Raw genomic sequence first — 15625 nt, 5'->3', positions numbered from 1 at the left:
CCTTTTCAGATGCTTATTGGACAGTGAGACTTCTCTCCAGTCAAGTGATTCTTCATCTTCATACTCTATTTTGACTTGTCATATTGTTTAAAATACATTTATGAGAAATATAGAAGTACTTTCTGTTTTTTTTAAGTTTTTGTCCTTTACCCTACCTCAAATACAAACTCAGGTATGATAAGAATTTAAAATCTAATCTTTTCTTTTTCATATCATGATGCAGCATCTGAACAGTTCATATGTCTTCACTGCTTTCTAATGCCACCTGGGATTGGTCTCGTTCCCAAAATGCATGCAAAGATTTCTGGGAGTTCTTTCCTATTCCTCTGAACTAGATTCTGTGACTGAACCTTAACTGCAGCCATTCTGGATTAAGAGTTAATAGTTCACATTGACACTCCATGAATGTTGATCTGGGGTCTTTATTTTTACTTTTTTTTAACAATTTTTCTTTTACCCTTTGCCTTTGCATACATATTTCAGAATTAACTCTTCAGGATCCATGAAAAACTGTAGCTATATTGTAATAATTATTATACTTGTATTACAAATTAATTTACAATATTGAATCTTCCATCTAGGACCATGTGCATTCGTTGATACATTTTGAACTTTAATAGATATGTTAACCATAGGCAAAAAGTTACTGCTCAAAGTCACACAGCCAATTAACAGCAAAGCCAGTGGTAGAAGGAGTGTCCCCTGACTCTTTAGCAGTTCATACACTTAAAGGCTTAATTATTTAGTCGGTTAAGAAAAATTTTCCAGTTTTTGCAGCTACAGAACCATCAGCATGAAAGAGAATCCAACTTCTGTATTTTACCAGGCCCTTGATAATCAAAGTGTTCTCAGAGGGCTTGTTAAAATTGGAGAGTCTCGGCCCTAAAGTCCTAGAATCTTCATTTTAAAAAGATTGCTGGCTTATTGGTAGACATTGTTTGTGAGACTATGTGGAATACTGCTTAGCAAAACAGGCCTGAATTTCACTGCATTGATCCTTTGCTTTGAAACCTGTCAGAACTCCCAGTAGTGATGCAGAGGCCACTGAACTCTGAAGGTTTCAAGGAAGCAACATGGAGACCTGAGTCATGATGGTTAGGCATTGCCCTTTCACTGCAGACTCCGAGGGCTGGAACCTGCGTTTCTGAACAGACATCAAAAGTCCACACTGAGGGGTGGAGAAATAATTCCACAATTGAGTGTGTTTACTGCTTTTACAAAGAACTCAAGTTCAGTTTTCAGCAGCCATGCTGGATGGCTCACAACAGCCCACTCTATGGGTTACAACTCCCGCCCTCTGTAGGCACTTACACACACATGTGGCACACACATAAGCACATGCACACATGTGTACATATGACTAAAATAATAAAAATTCATCTAAAAATATTTCAAAATGAGAGCTGGCAAGAGAGCTTAGTGGGTAAAAGTGCCTGACACCAAACCTGAAGACCTGACTGAAATCCCCCAGGTCCCCAGGCTAGAGAGAACTAACTCCTCAAAGTTGTACTCCGCCTTTCACACATATGCTTGGGCATGTGCACTTGGATGTTCAGGTTTACACATACATATGTAGAGGTAAATAAATAAATACACGTAATTGAAGATTGTTTAAAAATTCAAAATGATAAAACATCATCTAAATAATATCCTTTATCATACATATTTAAAGGAAACAAAATGTTAAGCAGTTTTCTGAAAACAACGAATTTCAGGAAGACTAGGACCGGGCGTGTGTGTGTGTGTGTGTGTGTGTGTGTGTGTGTGTGTGTGTGTGTGTATACACTAACTACTGACTACTGGTATTTAGGAAATACATTTCTTTGATATCACAGTGATTCTCCAAATTGGCATGTTAGCTACTAAATGCTATCGGGGAAGAATGTAAATACTGAGGAGTCAGAAACACAGATCTTCAGTCTTCCAGTGCAAACCAAAGGCCACCCTACGTGTTTAGGCAGTTTTATTCTACTAGTATTAATCGGGTTCAACCCCCTGGCTACTATAACAGCAAGTTATACCCAGAAGCCAGGGGAGCTGGGTGGGGGGTGGGGGTGGAAAAGGTGAAGCGATGGAGGAAAAAAGTGAAATCCCTGCAATATCGCCTGGAGCCACTAGGGGAACCTTTGTACCATTTTTCATTCCGCACGGATTTGGAGTAGAAACCTGTATTAGGGAAAACCAGGGTCCTCGGCATTTTTTTGCGAGCAGTGCACCCAGAATCCAAAAAGAATTTTATTTAAAAAAAAAAAGAAAGAAAGAAACCACAGCTCTTGGTAACCCGGATAAGGCTACGGAATCGTTCTACTGGACACCAACCAGCACTGGGAATTCATTTTTGAGGTCAATTTCCAATCGAGATAAATCTATTGGATTAGTAGGATTATCTGATCTCAGCTCAAAGAAGTAACGTTGTTTGGTCGTTTGTATTTTCTTGCCTGATGGTCGGAATTACACGGATGCGGCTTTGGTTCTCCAGGATTCTAGATTCTGGCAGCATCTGGAGAGAAAAAAAGCATCAATCCACACGTTTAGGAAGTGTCCGTGGGTGAATAAAGAGGGAGGGGGAGGTGGAAGTGGGGTTGCGGCTGCTTAAAGAAAAAAAATAAATAAATAAGGGAAGCGTCTTGAATTCTGAAACAAGAATTACCCAGTTCCTGAGGTTGAAAAGAAAGCATCTACCAGCTGGTAAATACTTGGACCATTTCGGCTTGAATTTGAAGGCGAAGTGTTGTTAAAACTGTCTCCTTGAATAATTGAAAGGACCGGGGGAAGATGAGGGGGCTCCCTCCGTGGACGTGTCTTGCCGAGGGTAAGTTTGTGGCTCTTTCCTTGGGAGAGGGCTAAGAGGGCTACGGGTCTGGGTACCAGGGTCTGGGTACCACTGAGCGGGAGGGGTTGCGGACTCGGTGCCGGAGAAATGGGGCGAGCAGGCTGGCAGCCCACCTCGCGCACCTCCCAGGCATCGCGACCGCTTCGCCCGCACCGAGCTTCAAAACCTGGGTTTTGTGGCGTCAGTAAGGAAGCCAAGCAGCCTCCTGCCCCCCAACTTTGCTTTGGGGGAAAAAAAATCTCTCAGCTGTGAGATTCCCTCTTGGACCGGTGATTTTTCTCCTAGGGATACTTTAAGGAGAGGAGGCAGCCAGTGCTTTAGAAAATCCTGCTCAGGGGTGGGGGAGAGCTCCGGTCCACGTCGCGCTGCCTCGGCCCAGTTTCCCCCGCTGTCTAAGCTTCCTGAGGAATTTCGCTGGGGATGCGGTCAGCGGGAGGATGGTCTTATTCACAAGCTCCGATATTCCCTCCCTCTGTTTCTCTGTGCCCTTCCCCATTTCCCCCTTCTCTCAGACACTAAAGGGTTACAGTTACTGCATCTGATCCAGGAGAAAGAAGTGGGATTCTGCCACACAGGTTATCTCGTGACTTCCTTGTAGGACTTTGCATAATACAGTCAGACTTAACTTTCTTGAGTTAGATGGGCCTCTTTGCAGCGTTTCAGCCCGGGGCCCAGCCTAGCGAAAGCACCAGGCAGCCAGCTGCATTTCTGATTCCAGCCTGCCTTGCCCTGCTCCTGACTCTGGGCTTTTCTTTCCCAGTGAGCTGTGAGCGCTTGTGTTTCTAGAGATTTTCTTGTAGCTGAATTTAGGTTAAAACATTTTTTTTTCAGTTAAAGAAATTTTGTGGCTCTCAAGAAAAACAAAACAAACAAAAAAAAAAACTGTGCTCTCAGAAGGAAATCGATTTTGCCAGAGGTAATTAGAATTAATCTTTCAAATGTGTAAATATTAATTGACTTAGGAAAGTAAAAGTTGCTTTGGAATCCGGAAAAGGACATTATTCTCGCCCAAGTTTGAGGTCCACATAGCTCCAGCAAATTATATTTAGATAATAATATATACTATGCAAGTATTTATGAATGTATAGAAGTGTCTATAGGTGGCTTAGAAAGACGAAACCCCCTCACACCCCTTCACACTTCAGTGTCTTTCAGTTGGCCTTTTTCTATTTAAGGCCAATGCATTTGCTTTCATCAAGCACTCAAATGCTCTGAAATAAAATGAAGATAGGTAATTGTCAGGAAAAAATGCTGCATCTGGTGTATTTTAATCTCCCAAAGAAAGCATTATTTCCCCAGGATTTGTGTTGATAGAGGGTGAAATGTGTGCAGATACTACTATAGTTTTAACATTAAAGACTCCTTAAAGTCTGGACTCACCAGAGACCACGCCTCAGTGTCATCTGAGTTCATCTCCTCCAATATTTATTTGACAAACTTCAAGTCCTCCATGCGTTCTGGCTATGGAAAGAGGAGTCTTCCCAACTTCCCTCCTGGATTTGTCTCTGTGTTTAAATTGAATTCCGAAGCTAGCATTTGAAATTTGTATTTTTAAGATTCAGTTGCCAAGTTGAAAACTTTTATGTCCCAGGAATTTTAAAGTGGAAACTTGGCTGTTTCTTGCTTCTGTGGGCTTTGAGTAAACCTTTCTAAAATAAAAGATCCACAAGGAAGAGTTTCTACAAGCGCATTCGTTTTCTGCAGCCACCTCAGGGGCTGGCTCTGCCTCTTTTTCATGCTTCTCCATCACGTGGTTTGTGTGCCTTGGAGGGAGAAGAATGGGTGTTCTGTGTGTTGGTACATTCTAGCCACTGCTCCTAGCCACACAGCCCAGGAATATTTAACATCTGATTTAATCAATATGAATAATATTAATTGATAATACAAATAAATAAAGCACGTTAAGTGGTAGATGGGCTAATATTTCTCTCTTGAGGCTAACTCAGAAAGACTACAATTATTGACATAAAGTAAATTAAAAATTTGAAATATAACATGGGAGTCCTTTGAAGGATTAATCTACATATTCTGAAACCAATGAACTAATGATTGAGTGTCTCAGACTGCCAATGAGGGTGAGTTAGCTAACAGAGCTCTAGAGTAGCTGGAGAATCTTTTCCTGTGAAGAGTAGCTGATATTTTCTAAGGCTTCATTCTGCTTTCTTTGGGTGGTGGGAAAGAGAAGGTGCCAACTGTGACCTTCTCATTGTATCATCTGCTTGGGGGTTGGTGGTGTTTCCGCAGCAAGTCTTACGAACCTGTGAAGAGTACATCCGTGTTGGACAACCAATAGCAAAGGAAGGAGCCTATAGAGAACCACACACCACACTTCAGAATTCACAGCCACAACCAGTTAAGGAGCACAAGCTCAAAGTAGTTTGACAAGTAGAGTGGACCACTAACTGAACTGGTGAGTTACTGCAGGGTTCGCTTTGCCAGTTAACTACACGTTGCCCATCTTCCCCAGCACACATGTGATGAGTATTCAAAGGAACGCAGTATCCTAGAGTGGTTCCTTTTACTTTATATCAGAATGACACAAGAGTTGTAATTTGGACTAAAGGGTTAGAAGTTCACAATTCATGCTAAAAATTGCAAATATGGTTCTTAATGTAAGTGGCAAGACATAGTATTGGACTCTCCAAAGCTACTGGTGTGAGTATGGATATTGCATTCCTCTGGGAATTTCTATCTTCTTCCACATTGTCTAACTAGCCAAAAATCCAGAAATTACTGATGTATTGGCTGCAGCTTCCATGGTTTTGAGATGATTAACCATATTTACTTCAGTGTTATTGCCCCCCCCTTTAAAGGAAAGTCTACCAGCTTTTAAGTGGAAGCTCAATGAAAGAGGAAATCTTCCTTTTCTGCATTATTGAAATTTAGCATATATTATCTGCAGTACAAAACGTATATCTCTTTTGCTTTATGGGACGTGCAACAAAAAGCCTACTTTTACATGAATTTGAAATTTCAATGTTTAATCTTTAAAATTTGCAAAGCCCAGAAAAATAAAGATGGAATTAATGAACGCCTCAATGAACCTAGAATATCCTTTTATACTTTTCTTTACTTCTTAAAAGGTAATTTGTAAGAGCTTGGCGTAACTAGTACTTGATGGCCATGAGATAGCAGCATTCCCCGCTCTCTCCAGGAAGGGTTCTTTCATAGCAACGTGTTGTTTTAGGTGTTTTTGTTCTGATGGGACAAACCATGTTGACTAATATCAGTTATTATTATGTTGCTATAAAAGAATGTGGGATATTTTACTATCCTCTACAAAAAGAAAAGAGAGAGAGGGGGGAAGGGAGGAAGGAAGGGAGGGAGGAAGGGAGGAAAGAAGAGAAAGGTAAAGAAAAGCCCATGTTCTCTTTTAGTAGCATATCTGTTGGAAGGGGAAAAAAAAGACTGCCAAGTCAAAGCTTAACTAAAGTCAGAGAAAACGAGTAAATCACTCCAGGCATTTGAAATTATTAGACGTTAAACTTTGGGGGGTTTATATGAATTCTTTTTATAGCAGTCAATATAATCCCTTCTGTGCCTATTTCCATTGCATGTAAGAGAGAAATTCTCCTCAATGGAAGGGCACTTTACTGCTGCCATTACCACAGGGTTTATAGATCAGGGATGTGTCAGCATGTGAGATTCAGCAGTAATGCCTCTTTTGTGTGAAACCTTATGGGCCTTGCAGGCACTCTCTCATCCTGACACTCATGAAACGTTCAAGTCTCTGTTTTTATTATTTAATTTTCTTGCTATATCTGAAGCACTTCAATATATGAATGTGGAGCCACATATGACAGGCAAGTGTGAATGGGTCTAATGAGTTTTAATAATACACATATTAGGAACTGCTAAAGGAAGTTTAATTAAGAAAAGCAAGTTAAGCATGAAATTCGTTTTGGAACAAAAGCAAGGGAAGTTAGTGCTACAGTTGTAAAATAAAAACCACATGATATATCACAGCAAATAAAGTTTCAGGCTGAGACTAGACCACCCAAATGGAATTGGCATGGTAGGTCATAGCTTTGAGTCCTGAAGTTTTTATGTAACTTGTGAAATATATATACTCTTTTATTAAAAAAAAATCTTTACTTTTCCTTGATTTGTATGGCAACATTAACATTTCAAATACATATAGCCAAACTATTTGCTATTTGTATATAACACTAATTCATTTTTTGTATACACTGACTTTTTAAAATTATATATATATATATATATATATATATATATATATATATATATATAAATATATATATATATAAAATCACGTTTGTTTCCCTTCCCAAACTCCTCCCAAATCAAGCACACACAGGGCAGGCCCCATGCTGAGGAGGAGTTGGGCTACATAAACAGACTCTGGATTCTGTTTTTCCTTTGTGTTTTTTAAATTTGTTTTGTTTTAATTTGGTACTAATTCCTTTCTGAAAGTCCACACAATGAGTTTTTCTAGACTACACTTCTCTAATGATGAAAATACCAACAACTAGATTCTGCCGACTCCTGGCTTCCTTTGGAGGGTGCTGCTATAGGTGCTGCTCACAACAACCTGCATGTCTATCAGTTTATCTGTTTTCATAACATTTAGTCTTGTATGGTTTAAACAAATAGGTTCATTATATGTTTATTTATATTTTATCTGTCTATCTAGATTTATTTGGTGGTGACAGTAGATGGATGGGCAGGGGACAAAAGTTGTAGAGTATGTAGAATACGGGATTCTTACATTTGCTCTTTTCTAAAGAACAGATACACTCTAGAAGTAAAAAAGTCAGTCGATGTATCTCATTATCTACTTTGGAAAACACTCAATTGCTACAACGATTCCTCTTTCATATAGAGTTCCACCATCTGCTATATAGATCACTAGCAATCCCGTTTTGGTTTTTCTTTGCACTTAATGTGTTTCTAGGTTTTCAGGAAAAATATTAAACATACAACTTAAAGGTAAATTACATTTTCTTTTACAAAATCATAGCTAATTATTTCACACTGGCCTATGGAACATTCCCTATGCTTGCAAATTCAACAAGGTCAAGTCTGGAATCAGGGAATATCAACTTAAAAGTCAAGCTGTGATCACCACTAGGCTAAGGTTTCCCTGTAGGAAAACGAACCATCCTCAGGGAGTACTGAGCAATAAACACTATTTCCTGCTGTAGCATTGACCAACAGCTTGACACGCTTTCTGCACCTGAAAGCAATTCCTAAGTCACTCAATAGTTAACCTAAAAGGCATACAGGTTCACTTCAGCAGCCATTATGTTTCAAGTCAGTGCATCTGTCATTTTTGATTTAAATCTGTATTATGTAGCTGTCCAAAACTTTACACACAAGTGACAATGTTATCTATCCTTTTCTTATGGGTAAAAACATCACCAGTTTCACGACTTCTTCAATTGTGCCAACTGTACTAATGCACATTTTCTGAGGATGCCAAAGTTCTCTACAATTTAGAGCTGTAGTCTTTAATAGTAACATCCGGGCTGAAACTCCTTTACATATTCAAGTGACCCCATAACATCAGTGTCCACAACCTTCACAATGGCAAGGCTCTGAGCTTCTCCCCAGCATGCAGAGCTGTCAACTAACTATAGATAATTTTAAAAATAAAAATACGTAGCTTTTAAAATAATTTCATATATATATATATATATATATACACATGTATATATGAATGATATATTGTGATTTCCTTTTCCAGCTTATTTGGTACATTGTTTTTCAACCCTTTCCCCTCCTGGGGGGCAGTAAGACCACTCGGAATGGACTGCTAAGATCACTGAATTTAGCCCAACGTCATTTTAGCCACCTTAGATTTCCACTGTAACCCATTTTACTCACTAGCCTGTCTCATTTCGCTTTTTGTTAGTTATTTTATTGATTGTCTATAAAAATATTATTTTAAGTTTCATTTTAGAGCAGGCCAGGGAGTTCTTAATGACATTGGTTTAGTTAACGTTTTTACTGATAAATTATTTCTAATTATGAGTAACTAAGAGGTAGTCTTAAAATATATTAATTTTGCTGCTTTCACAATTGTGTACATGAACACAATGTGTTCTGATTAGTCTCTCTCTTCACACATTTCCCTCTCACCTCTATCAATAACCTCCATTCCTACCAGCCCCTCTCTCAGACTTGTATTGAGTTTAAACGAGGCCATCTGTTTGACCATTGGATTGGTAGCATCCGTTGGATCCTGGTGGATTCGCTGGTGGGTACCACTGGAGACAATTATTCCCCTCCCCAAGAACTGATCGGTATAGCTAATACTTCAGCAGTGAGGGACATACTCTGCTGAACGAATCCTTGGTTCTTTTTTTAAACATAAAATCATACTTGAAGTTACAGAAAACTTAAAGTAATGTTCTATATCTCCACCCAAAAGGGATTATTTTAAAATCCTAAATCTTGATAAAAAGTAAAAGCTAAATACAAATTTTTAATGATAATCACATCTAGCTTGTTTTATTTTAAGAATTAATTAAGAATTACTAATGAAACAGAATCATTTCCTTTCTTATAACTTCTTGAAAGGTACATTAAAATTCTTTATGGCTATGAATATATTAAATTGTTATTTATATTTTATTTATTAGTGTGCTATTACAAATGGCCCATGAGCAGAATGCTGTTTTGAATCTTGTGATTGTGAGGAGTCCTAAGGGTTTTGTAATAGTAAAGAAAACATGTATATATGTGAAAAAGATTGTTAGTATAATATTTCTGTCATGTGAGCCACCACTTGAGCTCTGCACAAGGCCAGTGGTTGCAGGAAGCCATTGTTGGTGTTGGATGTCTTGTGTAAAAGAAGTTTGTGGTCTCAGTCCAATTGCACAGACAGTTGATCCTTCAACAATGGTGCTATAGTGTTTGCCAACTCCAGCAGAAGATGGGGACTGAATGGGCACAGAAGCTTAGCTCCACTCTCTCTGCTAATCATCCTCTGAGGGGTCAAGATTGACACAACTGGCACAGAGCCACACCAGCAACTTCACATCACATCTCCTCTGCCAAAGTGGGAGCTGTTCTCTGGCAACAAGGGATTTTTTTAAAAGGAATGTTAATTAAACAGGGCACCAGGAAGGGTGATTTTTTTCATTCTTCCCAGGCACTGGCCACTCACTAGAAACAGAAATAAGCTTAAACAGAGGACGGGAAATGCCATGCTGCTTTACTGGTGCTAGCTTCTCTATAAGGTACTGGCAAGCATAATTAAGTTGCTTCTACAAGCAATGACTTGTGACCTATAGGTGGCTGTTCAGACAAAAGCATCAATTTAATATCATAGGAAGCAATCAGCTCTACCTGGCTGTCTCCTCTGAGCTCCTGAGTGGTTATTCATTTTCTTCTGGGAGATCACAGGGTCACCCATTGTTCTGAAAAACATGTCCTGCAGTATTTTACATATGCATCAGATCTGTTGCCTCTGACTTTTTAAGAACCTTCTGTCTCAACCATGCTTGCCCCTTCACCCCATTCACCTTCCTCTTCATTTCGAAGTCAGGATCCCTAAATAGATTCTAGACTTAAAATGAATATTTGAGATGTTACCTCATAGTATGCTCAAAATAAATAGAAAGTAAAACTTATTTTAAACAGTTAATGATAAGTGCCTTTCTCCATCCCTCAAGACAAAAATGAACAGAGGGGTATGATGCTCTCCAGCATTAGCCAACAGTGCAAAGGTGTTTATTCGGGAAGTGTCCAGATGTACAATAAAGAAAAAATTTAAAAAAATGTTGCTTCCATCTCCTTCATGTTGTCAGAAAAGCTGCTGTGGCTTCCCAAATCCCCATCTTGCTGAACAGTAATTCATCATCTCCATAGCAGTCTACATACTCTTCTGCTGAATAAGAAGGCATTTTCACTGAACTTTAACATACTTCTGTCTAGTCTGTTTTATCCCCTTTACAAGAATATCTATAAGCTAAAGCCTTTCAAGGGTCAGGTATCCCAAACCCACAAACAAAGGAGGAAGGTGTTAAATGATGGAAAATAGTAGAATGAGTCAAGAGATACTTCACTCAAGAAATAGTTTCTGAAGTCCTCCAGTACCATATCTGGTTATTTTAAATCAGAAATGTAAAAGATGTGGCCTCTATTCTCAAAGAGTAAGGCCAGTCTTACCATCATGCTGTTTTTGTGGTTGTATTCTTATTTTACTCAACATAAGAATTTTTAAATTATTTCTTTTATGTTTTGAGACTATAATATAATTACATCATTCACCCCTTCCCCTTCCACCGTCAAAACCCTCCCATATACCCCTCTTTACTCTTTCAAATTCATGGTCTCTTTCTAACTTGTTGATATATACGTGGATCTATATGCACATACATATGTATTGAGATAATACTTTAACCCCAAGACTGCCCACATGTTTTTGATTGTTAACTTCCTTCTCCTTTGCAGTCTGAATGCACCCTTTTATCTTCCCTCTGGTCCCATTGGGAAGCCTCAGTCTCCATGGCATTTGCAGGCCAAGTTGAGTCTGTCTGACACATTGGACCCCTTTACCTTAAACTGCCACTTCTTAGTCATCCTTCAGAATTCAGGTCCTTGCTCCTACTCTAGACCCTCAACTATCCCTGGCCATTGATGACTCATAGTCTGAGTAACTGGTGTGCACAATGCTTTGCCTTCCCAATTACACTCCAGCCTCCATGAGAAGCCTGGCATTCCTGAGTTCCTTTGCTCTGCACTTGGTGTTCACTAAATGTAAAGTTGGAGATAGAAACTGAGGAGACCGATTTCTATGATAAAATGTACAGTAGGATCAGTTCCAGGAGGGTGGTAAATACTTTGACAATTGAGAAGAAGGAGTTCTTTTTATGACTGGAAAGATCAAGGAAGAGAGAACTGACCTGCTGGCCAGGCCTTCAGGGCTGCTAGCCAGGGCTTCTCCAAGCAGACACTGATAGAGAGAGAATTCTCTGGGGAAGATCTTAGTGGACAAGATGAACCCAAGCCCCTGGGCTTTCCTCGCACTGTGAAATGCTTCCTTCATACCATGTGTTCATAGAAGGTTTTGCTGCCTGATATATACTTGCTGTGTGCTTAGGCCAAATTTGTTGTCAGTCTTTAAGATACCTTGTTGATTGTTTCTCAGGATATTGTCAACTTTTGTTTTCCTTTTCTCAACATCTGATTTTCTCCATTGTTTTCTTATCACTGGAGAGGGACATGGAGCCCAGGAGGCAAGGGAAGAAATAAAACCACCTCTGCAGAGAAAAGGAGAGGGATTGTAACTCTACAAAAATTAATGGGGCCTGCCAGCTTCCTCCTCCTCCTCCCAGAAGGAAGCTCCAGTGACACAGAGAGGGAAGTTATGCTATCACTCTGTTAACCTTCACAACAGTGTTCTGCTGAGTCTCCAGCTTACGATGCTCTTGTCTTAGTGAAGAATGTTCCAGTGGCTTTGTGTTTCTGACTTGTATTTAACAATCTCTTACGAAGGGATAGTGATGATCTCTACTTCATGGCAATATAGCAGATTGAGTTCCATGTTTAGTGGTGGAGAAGGTACTTGTTCCTGTATCAGTGCCCGCCCCCCAACTCAAGATCTCAAGGAGAACAGAATGTACTAAGACTCACTATGTACTCAAGAGTGACTTTGAACTCTTGAGGCACCTACTTCCATCTCCCGAAGTTGGGATTCTAGGCTTGTACCCCCACATTCCACATCTGTTTAATACCTACATCTTTAGATAGCTACATCATCAGCCCAGCATCCCTTAAACTTGTATGTAATCAGTGAGAGTTTGATGTTCACATCTCAGAATATACCATTTTTAAACTATGGTTCTAACGCACTCTTAATTTTCCTCTTTAAATCTTCCTGGTACCATCTCCTTCCACACTTTGATGTAGGTAAGCTCAACTCCAGAATTACCTTTCTTGTCGTCTTTGCTCCTTTTAATTCTAGCATTCTTTATTTTCTTGGCCCCAGCCCCCACTTATCACCTCCTTTCTGCCACCAGCTATAAATTGCTTCTGGATAAGGTTCCAGTACCACACTGTTTGTAGCCGTTCAAGATTATGCCTATTAATTAACCCCAGCATGCCAATCCCCGGCTTTTTCTATCTCCCTCCTGTTGGTATCTCATGTGCTCCACACTCCTCAAATACTCGGCCGCAGTGAGCATATGGCTGCAGTGAATTGGTCTCACTAGGGTGCACAGATGAGCACTCTGTATCAAACCCATTTAGATATATGTTTGGAGTTGGGCAGTTCTGTGCTTGTACCTTCAATCTGCCTCTTCTTGCGTTTGTGGCCTTGCACATAATATCTAGCCAAGTAAAGCCTCATTTTTACTCATCTCAAATATGGGTACTTAGTTTATAAGTCTGTTGTGAGGTCTAAATGGTGTGGACACACATGTTTTGAGCAGGTTTCAGAAGGTTGTTTGGTGATCAAATGGCATGGACACACATATTTTGAGCAGGGTTCAGAAGGTTGTTTGGTGGCCAAATGGTGTGGACACATTTTGAGCAGGGTTCAGAAGGTTGTTCTGCTGAGTCTCCAGCTCACGATGCTCGTGTCTTAGTGAAGAATGTTCCAGTGGCTTTGTGTTTCTGACGTGTATTTAACAATCTCTTACGAAGGGATGGTGATGATCTCTACTTCATGGCAATATAGCAGATTGAGTTCCATGTTTAGTGGTGGAGAAGGTACTTGTTCCTGTATCAGTGCCCGCCCCCCATATTCTACCATATTCATGGTCTGTTTTAGTTTTACAGAATTCTGAATGAACCCAGCTGATAGTTCAAACCTAATATGAATGGAAACTTGTTTCTCTTTTCCTCCAACCCATCCATTCAAGGTTGTAGTTCTCAGATCTTTGTGATGGTGCCATTTATACTTTTGAGAGGCAAACCCTCAAATGTATAAAATACATACATCTGCTTCTCCATAGGTGTGTATATCACTGGACTGAGACAACAACTGGAATTAACAAGATAAGAAAGACAAACTCAATATTTTTAAAGGCTTACAAATCTATCATGGCACCACTCATCAATATTTTAAGGCACAAGGATTCTTAGGGCATTCTTAGTGCAGAGCTAATGGAAGAGACACAAATCCCTTACAAAGTTATATATCTGATGTTCTCATTTTTTTCTGATTTGTTATGATGTCTGAGTAGTTATTTGTTTAAAGTTTAATCTTGTTATGTAGCTGGAAAAGATCTTATAGTAGAAGGAAAAGCTGTATTTAATGACCTTGCTCTTTACTTGTGATATGATTATTATTATTATTTCCTTAAATCTGTATGTTCCATGTGATAGAGTTACCCAGTGGTCCATTTGGCAAAGATCACTATAACTGTTACTTAATAAAATACGAATAACTTTATTTATCCCATTATATAAGTTCTAATATATTAGCTCATACTGACAACCAACAATAAGTTCAAAGTGACTCTCCTGACAAATGCTAATACTTCTACCTTCCAAAGGAAAACTCCGTGCTTCATATTGTACTAACCTTATGGAGATGCTGGGTTTTAATCAAATGTGTGTATTAGTAAAGCCTACTTTAATTTTCTTACAGTTTTCTATTTCAAAAGCATTCACTTTCCTTTTCATGTGTTATCATTTTGAGGTGGACTGCAGACACCTTACTTTGGCCATCCCTGCTCTACAAGCCTGCCAGTTTAATTTTCTGTGAGTAAACTTGACAGTATTCTTCCCTTGATAGGGATTATAATGGCTTTTCATCACTTGTTGATGAAATTTAAATAAAATCTAAACAGTTTAGCTTCTTAATGAAGGGCTTGTGTGATTTAGCTCCAGCATGCCTTGCCAACCACATCCAGCACTCATTCTCTGAGTTGTGGCCAAACTAGAGTGTGGCCTCCTAAAAGGAGGAATATCTCCCTCTTTCTGCCCCATGTCAGACTTTCTCCATATATGTGTGTGGGGGTGTGCGTGTCAAGATTTGAAAGAGAAGATTATCTGCATGAAGTTTATTGGGACATCCCAGCCCCAAAATGAAGTGAAGGAATCCAAAACATTCTTCCTTCTATCAATTCATATGTGGAGATTTGGGGTAAGAATGATCCCTTGGAATTGCAGGTTGACCTTCCTGAGAATCTGGGCTGTTCCCAAGGAGCATGAGCCCCACAGCATCCATGGAGAATTATTATTAATTTCACTGGAGTATATTCCCTACCTTGCACCCTTTCATATTCATTCTTGAGGGTTCCTTCTCAGTCCCCTGGAATCATGAGCTCTCATTACCCACTGACTGAAGGTAGGCCTGTGTTATCTTTTCATGCCAAACATCTTTCAGACCATGACATTAGCAATGTTTTTAATTATGTCCTATGGGATGTGCTCACCTGCTAGCTCCTTTAAGTATTTGGTTGATAAAAGGATTCAACTGTGACAGGCAAAGAACATAGTACACAAAGCAAGAAGAGGAGATGCATTATGCAGATATTCATGCTAGGGTTTCAGTGTTCTTCCACTGTAGGCTCATGTTTATTAGCTTTGTGGCTTGGCCAATACCATTGGATACCATAAAGCCAAAGTCTGCTGGTACTGGGCTTCACTCTCAGTGATAGGGTCACATAGGTACTTTCCTGCCACATAGCTGAATTTGTTCATTGACTGAAACATTTATTATTAAATTTTGTTTAAATCATCATTTATTACCATTATTTACTAAGTATGGTTGACAGATTGTTCTGGCCCCATTCATAGATAAAAATAAATATTTATGTTTAGTTAATACAATTGACCTGCATTATTTCTGATCTCCCTGTTTGCATATTTGCT

At 39.4% G+C, this 15625-nt stretch overlaps 1 protein-coding gene and 1 long non-coding RNA gene across 16 annotated transcripts in view; one reads left to right on the top strand and one right to left on the bottom strand.

Moving 5' to 3' along the window:
- Positions 1–15625, top strand: part of Nlgn1 (neuroligin 1) — an 895946-nt gene that overhangs the window by 170454 nt on the left and 709867 nt on the right. The window contains exons 1-2 of one of the 15 annotated variants that reach the window (XM_052731691.1): positions 2498–2812; positions 14448–14509. The exons of 10 other annotated variants lie outside the window; for them this stretch is intronic. The gene's annotated coding sequence lies outside the window, so the exon portion shown is untranslated. Of the gene's footprint in view, positions 1–2497; positions 2813–5077; positions 5244–14447; positions 14510–15079; positions 15099–15625 lie in introns of those variants that run through there. 4 more of the 15 variants (XM_052731692.1, XM_052731686.1, XM_052731685.1 and 1 more) reach the window with 4 other exon arrangements.
- LOC128106291 (uncharacterized) lies at positions 1639–4635 on the bottom strand. Its single transcript, XR_008216650.1, has 2 exons — positions 4214–4635; positions 1639–2500 (listed from the first exon to the last, which is right to left on the bottom strand). It is a non-coding gene; the product is annotated as an uncharacterized LOC128106291 (long non-coding RNA).

Source organism: Peromyscus californicus, unplaced genomic scaffold, assembly GCF_007827085.1.
Source record: "Peromyscus californicus insignis strain IS unplaced genomic scaffold, ASM782708v3 Scaffold_9__1_contigs__length_137607984, whole genome shotgun sequence".
In the NCBI taxonomy this organism is placed as follows: domain Eukaryota; kingdom Metazoa; phylum Chordata; class Mammalia; order Rodentia; family Cricetidae; genus Peromyscus; species Peromyscus californicus.
The sequence above is the reverse complement of the archived record's forward strand: the minus strand, read 5'-3'. Positions and strand labels throughout refer to the sequence as shown.